The sequence below is a fragment of the Alexandromys fortis genome, unplaced genomic scaffold, assembly GCF_014885135.2.
Source record: "Alexandromys fortis isolate MF-2015 unplaced genomic scaffold, M_Fortis_MF-2015_v1.1 scaffold_81, whole genome shotgun sequence".
In the NCBI taxonomy this organism is placed as follows: domain Eukaryota; kingdom Metazoa; phylum Chordata; class Mammalia; order Rodentia; family Cricetidae; genus Alexandromys; species Alexandromys fortis.
In genome coordinates, this window is record NW_026067960.1 from 7,628,624 (window position 1) to 7,638,315 (window position 9,692).

Consider the following 9,692-nt stretch of genomic DNA (forward strand, 5'->3'; position numbering starts at 1 on the left):
TTTTTAATTTATTTAAGAGACAGAAATTTTTAATAAATAAATAAAAAATAAAAAAATCCACCATAAATAAATAAATAAATAAATAAATAAAGTTGTGTGCAACCATACCTGACTTCTTTTTTGTGTTTTAAGCTTAGCTTTTATTTTGCTTGTAGGGGTGGTTAGCGTGTATGCATGCCTATGTACTCTGTGTGCATGGTGCCTGGGGGGAGGGGAGGCATAGACTCCCCTGGAGCTCAAGTTATAGGCAGTTGTGAGCTGTCAGGTGGGTGCTGGGACTTGAACCCATGTCCTCTGGAAGAATAGACAGTGCTCATAACTGCTGAGCCGTCTCCCCAGCCTTCCCTAAGATTTCTTTCTATCTTGGCTACCACCAGGTTCTACCCTCTCTGGGAGAGGGTTTCCCCCTTGGTTAATCCTTCCAGAAATTACTTTCTCATATCCTTATTTCCTTTCTGTTGCTACAATTAAATGCTCTTACTGAAAGCACCTTAGAGGAGGAAGGGCTTATATGGCTTACACTTCCAGGTCACAGCCATCACAGAGGAAAGTCAGGCAAGCATCCACACTTGAAGCAGGAGGAATGCTGCTTGGGGGCTCACAGGCTCACAGCGAGCTCTCTCACTCAACCAGGACCCTGTAACCGAGGAGGGGTGCTGCCCACGGTGGGCTGGTCCCTCCTGCATCAATTAATAATCAAGTCGGTGCCTCTCAGACAATCTCACAGGCCACTATGGTCCAGAGAATTCTTCAATTGAAGCTTTCCTTCTCAGAAGACTGGAGGCTGTGTGGAAAATGTAAACAAATTGCTAGCTTTTCACCAAAGGGCTAAATAAGACAAAACTCTATTAGAAAATTTGTAACAAAGCCACTTGGCAGAAATTCAAATTCCCCCAGGGTCAACACTTCTTCAAATCAAAGTATATGTTTCTTTCATTTCTCCATAGAAACTGCACTGCTATTAGCCAGTCACATAAGAATATGAGGTGAGCTTTGACCACTCAGAGTGGGGGCACAAGACCCCTGTGCATCAGGAATAAAAACCCAGACATACCTCTTGGGTGGGCCTGCTTGACTGAGTAAGCATGGCTACACGCCCTTCCGCAGAAATGAAATTCGCCTGAAATACTTCGGATTGTGTGGTCATTTGCTTGAGACCCGCCCTGACCCATTTTTTATAGCGATGTCAGTTGACAGTGAACACCAAGTAGAACATCTGCCCTCTAGGAGCTATGTCTGTCAGTGATCCCAAACTCCATCATAAGCACCAAAATGATAGGGCTCTTCAGAACAGACAGGAGACGGGTGCAGCCTGCAAAAGCATCCTTAGACGAGTTCTTCATTGCGTGGATGTCATCGGATGCAGAGGTTATATACACGTATGTTGTGGCACATTGCTTCCAGGACTATTGTAAACTAACAAGGGAGCTAACCCTTGGTACCACAAGACATGAGGCTGCTGCTTACAGCACACCACCACAGCTATTTACAGCATTTCGTTTTAGAAGCAGAAGGGATGCGTGCTGGTGATAAAACGTACAGCATAGTATATCCATAAACCAGGAACCAGCATTTATAATCATTATCAAGCACTATGTTCTGCTCCTAATCATACGCTGTGCCTTAATAGGCAGTGTAAAAGGTTCGTCTGTGCCACCACAAATATGAGAAGGATGCGTTGCCCCGTGAGGGCTATGATGTCACTGGGTCAGGAGTTCTCCACCTCCACTATAATCTTATGGTCCTTCCACTGTCCATACAGCTCTCCATTGAACAAAGCGTCCTCATGCCCGGTTGGCTGTAGACATAACGAGGTAGTGGCTGGCAGGCTTAAGGAGACTAAGCCTCGTGAGCTTCCATCTGCAAGCTAGGAATTTAGCCTTGTTGTCCAGTCAAGGTCAAAGGCTGAGCACAGAGGGTGAGAACCACCGACACCATGAATCATAGCTCCAGAGTAGATGTTAGAAGATTCCACCGTGGCAAGAGCACGAGGCAGAAAAACAACATGAAAATAAGTGTGCAGTTTCACCTCGCTCTGGACCTTGAGGTGTCCCAGCAAGGCCAGAGGGCTCAGCCTTTGGAGCCAGAAAACATGACCATGTTGGTCACCTTGGCTTCCAGAACATCCATGTCATCTGGAATAAGTTCAGGTTCAATGAGGACAGGAGAGCTGGGCATAAAAGATAAAAAGAGAGTTGGAGAGATGTTTCAGAGAACTCGCAGCTCTTCTAGAGGGCCTGGGCTCCATGCTTAGCACCTACATGGTGACTCACAGATGCCTGTAACTCCAGCTCGAGGAGACTCAGTGCCCTCTTCTGTCCTCCTTAGGCACCAGGCATGTATATGCTGCACAGACATACATGTAGGCAGAATACTAGTACACTTAAAATAGTAAAATAATAACTTTTTTAAAATGATAAAATGCGAAAGAAGTCAAAGGCCAGGGAGATGTCTCAGCAGGTGAAAATACTGCCGTGCAAGCCTGACTACCTGAGTTTCAAGTCCCGGAATCCATGTAAGTCAGACTGTGGCTCATGTCTGAAATATGAGCACTGCCATGGAGAAATGAAAAGCAGAGACAAAAGAATCCCCAAGACTCTTGTCAGCAAGTTAGACTTGAATACATATCTCAGCAGCAAGCAAGAAAGTCCTTGCCTCAATATGGTAGAAGGCAAGACCCAACACCTGAGATTGTCCTCTGACTCCCATGTGTGCCATGGTATGGGTGTCCTCAAGCAAGAGCAAACACACACACACACACACACACACACACACACGAAAAAAAATTTTTTAAAGAATTCCAGAGGGACCAGGAGGAGAAACTGTGGCCGGGAAGTTAAAAAAAAAAAAATTCCAGGCCGGGTGGTGGTGGCGCACACCTTTAATCCCAGCACTCGGGAGGCAGAGGCAGGCAGATCTCTGGGAGTTCGAGGCCAGCCTGGTCTAGCTAGTTCCGGACAGGCACCAAAGCTACAGAGAAACCCTGTCTCGAAAAAAAAAATTCCAGAGGGTCTGGACAGTCGGGTACTAAATCCTGAGTTCAGTCCCTACTGTATATAATATAAACTCAGCCTAGTGCATACACCTGTAACCCCGGAATTTAGGAGACAGAAGTTCAAAGTCATCTTTGGCGTTTAGCCAAGTACTTTACCGACTGAGCCATCTCTTCAGCCTTGATTAGAATCTTCTTGATGAACCACTAAATGTCCAGAACCTGGATGGTGCGTGGGTAGAGAGGGACCAGGGTAGCCAGGTGGGACTGCTTTGCCAGTGAGCGAGTAGGCAACCTCTCTGAAGAGGAGGAGGGTGGGATCCAGTGGGGAGGGCCGTCCCTGAAAAAGCAGTGAAGAAACAGGCAGGAGTAGCAGCAAGGATCCATGGCAACGGGAGCGAGGGAGCCCAAGGGTTCATGCTTTGAAGGAATCTCCCGCCTCCACCCACACTGCAATCAGAATACAGAGGTCAGGTAAATGTCATGCAATACAAACAAAGATGGGGGTCGAACCTGTCTGCGGACGGGTCCACAGTCAGATCTGGATTCTGGAGACATGTAGAAAGTCAGGCACTGGGACTTCCTGGTCACAGGAAAAGGTAATGGAGACAGGCCAGGGTCCTACTTGTGCCATTTCCCTGTGTGCCAGTCACAAGTAACTGGGAGACGTGTGCACTCTGGGAGCTGCAGGGGACAATGGCCCACAGGAAAGATCCCTCAGCAAGCGTCACAGGGCCGGGCCAAGGCTGGGCACCCTGTCCCAGGGAAATCCAAGGAGGACCAGAGACAGGGCAGCCAGCAAGGACGGGGAAAGCTTGCTCGGGCACCCACTCCCTCCCCAGAGATGTGCTTAAGGGGCTTAGCATTCAGAAGGTCACTGGTAACCTTGCCGGTTCTATCTGTCTTAGCAGAAGCCTGCTTTGTGGGACAGAGACATGTGGGCAGTGATGGAGGAGAGTGGTGTGGTCTCTGGAGGACCGTTGCTGTACACGGAATCAGAGAAATGAGGCAAGTTAGCCAGGGAGCTGTGGGGTGCATTAGAGCAGGCAACACTGCAGGGTGGAGAGAGAGGGAGGGGGTTAGAGAGAGGACGCATGCATGGTGGGAAAAGAGGCAGAGACTGAGGGGAAGGGCTTGGCTTCAGACAGGTGCCAGTCAATACAAGAAATGATGTCACCACATAGCTAGGTGAAACTCTATGCATGCTCGCCATAGCCAAGCAGCAGCCTTGGCATAAACACAAAGGCAGGAGACTTGGCAGCCACTTCACAGCCTGAGATAAGTGTCAGTGTGGCTTTCTTCATCCACTGACTTCTCTCAGAGCTTCTGAGAAATACAGGTTACCACACATGCCAGTCAAGGTCTTCCTGGAAGAGGAGCGAGGAGAGACTGACCTTCGAGGCAGGACCAGGAGCTAAGTAAAAGCTTCCAGTTGGGGGGCTGGAGAGTGAACGAGCAGTTTGGGTTGGGGGAGTCCTGTTGGAACTGAGCTAGATAAATCCAGTGTTTCTCTGCAGTCCGACAGATAAAGGTCCCTGCACACTCAAGAAGAAAAGGGGGTGGACGGCCACCTGCCAGGGGCTGGAGTGGGGGAGCAGAGGAGACCACCTGTTTGGCCAAGGCCACCTTGCTGCTCCCTGGGATGTGTCCCTGGGATGTGTGGGATGTGGGCAACCACAGGGGCTCGGTGGCCAGCTCTGGGATGAAGAGACCCTCAGACCTGTGGATCAGGAGCACCGAGTCCACAGCTCATCTGTTCCGCTTTGATCAGAGCCTCATCTGGCCTTGATGCTAAGTGTAGAACCCTCTGAGTGCCCATTACCCTCGTCTGCTGGCTGCACTGGCTATGGGCTGGTGTCCCATAGCGTCACACAGCTCTGTATAAACACTGGCTTGGGCTTCTCACACTGTGTAGTACCTGGGCTCCCAAGGTGACTGTCCCTCTAAAGAAGCCCTTCAACTCCAGCTCATTCTTCAGGAAACCCTTTTCAGGTTTCCAGATGGAGGACCACCCCCATTCTGCTTCTGCTGTCTCCCTGCTGGCTGGCTGGTCCCTTGGGTAGCCGGATGCTTGTGCCTTTGACATGTGTCATGATTCTCTCGGCCACCAGCAGTGTGAACTCCATGAGCTGGAGTTTACAGTGGTCATTTTGATCATCAGTTGGACTAGATTTGGGATGACATAGAAAACACACCTCTGGGTGTGTGCCAGACGGCATTTCCAGAGAGGCTTAACAGAGAAGGGAAACCCCATCGTGCATGTGACTGGCACCATCCCATGGGCTGACGTCCCAAGCTAAATAGAAAGGGGACCGAGAGCTGAGTGGCAGCATCGTCTTCCTCTGTTTCCAAAAGGGTGGGTACAATGCGACCAGCCGCCTCTGCCTGTGTTCCTTCTGTCGTGCTCCCCCAATGTGATGGGCCGTAACCCCTCAAACCATGAACCGAAATAAATCCTCCCTGAAGTAGCTGAAGTAGTAACCAGAGCTCTACCACATTGTACACCTGTCTGCTTCCTTCCACAGGACTTCACACTTGTAATTCCGTCTTTATCTGGCTAATTGGTTAGTTAACTTGGCTATCCAGGCTGCGTTGGCTGCAGCATTTCAGGATGCCTCATGTCCATGCTGAGCCCTACCTTCCCAGGGTCAGGGTCAGATCACTTTCTGGCCCTGATTTGGCTTCCAAGAGGACAACGCAAAAACTCCTTAGAGAGCCTCTGGGGACATCCAAAGTGTCAGTGGTCACGGAGGACCCAGCTTGCTCTGTGCAGACAGGTAAGGGCCAGTTTCCCCACGGCAGGCCACTGAGGTCAGGGAAGCTCCAAAGCATCCTGCTAGGGGGACAGAGGAGATCCTTGTAGATTTTACTGAAAATGCCAGAGCATCCTAGATTCTATGGCCAAACCAGACCTCAGACTCGCTCGTATGAGCCCCAGGATGCTAGAGTAGGACTTAGAAGTGAGAAGTGATAGCCACAGTTGGAGCAAGAAGACACAGCTGACTCCACTCCATGAGGCTTCAGGCTCGGTTGTTGGTGCTAATTGTGTAGCTCATCGAATCGCTCTTCTCTGAGTCCCCAACTTAAGAAGAGAGACGAGTAGATGATGATAAAATAAGAGACAAGAAAGAAGTAAAACAGTTTGCAGGTGATGGGAACCTGTATACTGAAAATCCTAGCCTAGGGCTGTAAGTCTGTCTCCCAGCTCCTTGGGAGACTAAGGCCAGAGGACTGCAAGTTCAAAGCCAGCATAGGCAACTTAATGACTGGGGCTTCAAAAACAAAATATTTTTCATGAGCCAGGAATGTAGCTCAGTCATATAGCAACCTGCTTACCGTGCATGGGGTTCTGCTAGTACTGTGAAGGAGAGAGAGGAAGGAAGGAAGGAAGGAGGAAGGAAGGAAGGAAGGAAGGAAGGAAGGAAGGAAGGAAGGAAGGGAGGGAGGAAGGGAGGGAGGAAGGGAGAACAGGGAGTGGGAGAGAGGGAAGGAGAGAGAGAGGGAATGAAAATATAAGAGATGAAAATCCTAAGGAATACACACAAAAAAAAAACCACATGAAAAAACTATTAATCTGGGCATAGTGGTGTATGCCTTTAATCCCAGCACTCAGGAGGCAGAAGCAGGCAGATCTCTGTGAGTTCAAGGTTAGCCCGGTCTTCATAGTAAGTTCCAGGACAGTGAGACCCTGTCTGAAACTACAAAAACTCAGAATTAATAAATGAATTTGATGAGATTGCAAGATACCAAACCAATACACAAAAATCAGTTTTACTACTATAATATTTTCCAAATGAACAAATTAAAAATGAAATTAAGATAATGTAGTATGAGGGACTATAGAGATGATTCAAGAGTTAAGAACAACTGGCTGCTCTTCCAGAGGACCTGGGTTCAACTCCCACGAGAAATGAACACTGTCCACACAAACCTTGAACGCCAAGGTCACAGCAGCATTGTCCTACCCAGCTGAAAAATGAAGAAGGCCCAAATGGCCACTGATGAGTGGGTAAGTAAAACATGAAAATTAGGAGTGACACCTCGTACACTGGCTCTGGGGAGGACTGAGGCAGGTGAATTGCCATGAGCTTGAAGCCACCCTGGGCTTTAGAGTCAATCCCAGAACATCCTGGTATATATAACAAGACCCTGTCTCAAAACAAAACAAACAAACACACAACACACAATGCCAACAACAAAAATCAAGGGGCTTGAGAGGCAGCCTAGTAGTTAAGAGCATTTTGTACTCTTCTGTGGAATCTGAGTTTGGTTCCCAGAACCCATATCAGATAGCTCACAACCACCTGTAACTTCAGCTCAGGGAATCTGATGCCTTCTGGTCTCTGTGGGCACCCTGGCTCTGAGACTGCCGGGTAGGAGCCGTCCTCACCACTTCAACTTTGGTAACCAGTTGGCCCATGATGCCACCAAGTAACTTGCATCATGCTGCCCACAAACCCCATTCAAGTGCTTAGCCTCCTGAAAGAGACAGAGTTCGTGCTGGCAACATGGACCAGAAAGCAGCCATTTCAAAACCGTATTTTTTTTGCTGCCAGCAAACAGAGCCCATCTGAAAAAAAAAATGTGGTTAAACTTTGTGGTTTTGTGTGTGTGTGTGTGTGTGTGTCTAGAATTCCTTTCCAAGCTTTCTCAGGTTTTACATGTATGTAGTCAGCCCCATGTTGTCGTCACCTGTAGTTGGAGGCTACTCATTCATTCCTGGCTTCCCAGACCTGAAATAATCACACAGAAACTGTATTAATTAAGTCATTACTTGGTCTATTAGCTCTAACTTCTTATTAGCTAGCTCTTACATCTTTTTTTTAAATATTTATTTACTATGTATACAATATTCTGTCTGTGTGCATGTCTGCAGGCCAGAAGAGAGCACCAGACCTCTTTACAGATGGTTGTGAGCCACCATGTGGTTGCCGGGAATTGAACTCAAGACCTTTGGAAGAGCAGGCAATGCTCTTAACCACTGAGCCATCTCTCCAGCCCTAGCTCTTACGTCTTAAAGTAACCCATTTCTATTAATCCATACATCACCATGAGGTCATGGCCTACTGGCAATGTTTCAGAGGGCTCCAGCAGAGATGGCGATTTCACAGCTTCTCTCTGACTCTGCCTACTCTATCTATCTTTTCCAGCCTGGCTTTACTCTGTTAAGCCATTGTCTGAAAGCAGCTTCTTTATTAACCAATGGCAATAAGATATACTCACAGCATACATCACCTCCTACATCACATACCTATTTAAAAAATAAAATTTGCTAGGTGATGGTGGCACGCCTTTAATCCCAGCACTTGGGAGATAGAGGCAGGCAGATCTCTGAGTTCCAGGCCAGCCTGGTCTACAGAGGGAGTTCCAGGACAACCAGAGCTACACAGAGAAACCCTGTCTCAAAAAATAAAAACAAAAACAAACAAACAAACAAAAAATCCAACAAGCAAACAAATAAAGTATGCATTTCAATGGCTTGGGGCATGTTAGCCATCGTCATGGTTTTAAAACCATTTGCACACCCAGGAGGAACCCTGCCATTATTTCCTCTCAAGCCCCTCCCACTCATCTACTTTTGCATATTTAAGGGTCGCCTCCTCTGGACATTGTGTATGAAGGGAAGCACCTATGATGTGGACTTCTCCTTGGACTTCCTTCCTACGGCACATGTTGAAGCCTGTGTCAGCAATCCACTCCTTCATAGCCGGGCAGTAATCTATCCTATAGACACGCCATGTTACATTTTTTGTTTAAAGATATACTTTTAGACCATACGTGATGGTGCACACCTTTAATCCCAGCACTTGAGAAGCAGAGGCAGGTGAATCCCTATGAGTTGAGAGTCAGGCTGGGTTACACAGCGAGACCCTGTTTCCCCACCACCACTGCAAAAAAAAAAATTGTTTTTAATTTTTACTTATGTAATTTACTATGTTAAAGTTAAAGCCTTCCTTTTTATTTAGACAGAAAAGGGGAGGTGATGTGGGAGGTGATGTATGCTGTCAATATGTATTATTGCCATTGGTTAATAAAGAGGCTGCTTTTGGCCAATGGCTTAACAGAGTAAAGCCAGGCTGAAAGAGATATATAGAAAGAGTAGGCAGAGTCAGGGTGAAGCCATGTAGCCATTGCCAGGGACAGAGATGCCTCCGCTGGAGTCCACTAAAACTTTGCCGGTAAGCCATGACCTCATGGTAATGCACAGATTAATAGAAATTGATTAATTTAAGATGTAAGAGCTAGCCAATAAGAAGTTAGAGCTAATAAGCCAAGTAATGATTTAATTAATACAGTTTCTGTGTGATTATTTTGGGTCTGGGAAGCTAGGAACAAATGAGCAGCCTCCAACTTACAGATATGTTATTGGATATTTGATTAAAAAAAAGATTTATTTGTTTATTTATTATGTGTAGTGTTCTGCCTGCCTGTGTCCCTGCAGGCCAGAAGAGGGCACCAGATCTTATTCTGGGTGGTTGTGAGCCACCATGAGGTTGCTGGGAACTGAACTCAGGACTTCTGGAAGAGCAGTCAATGCTCTTAACTGCTGAGTCATATCTCCGGCCTCTGAATTGAATGCCAATAAAGTTGTCATTATTTTAAGCCCTGAAGACTAGGCAGAGTCCTGGGACAAGCCCTGAGCTCAACGCTTGGCTGTGGCCGGAAGGCTGTCTTATGAGTCTCCAGCTGGTGTCTTAAT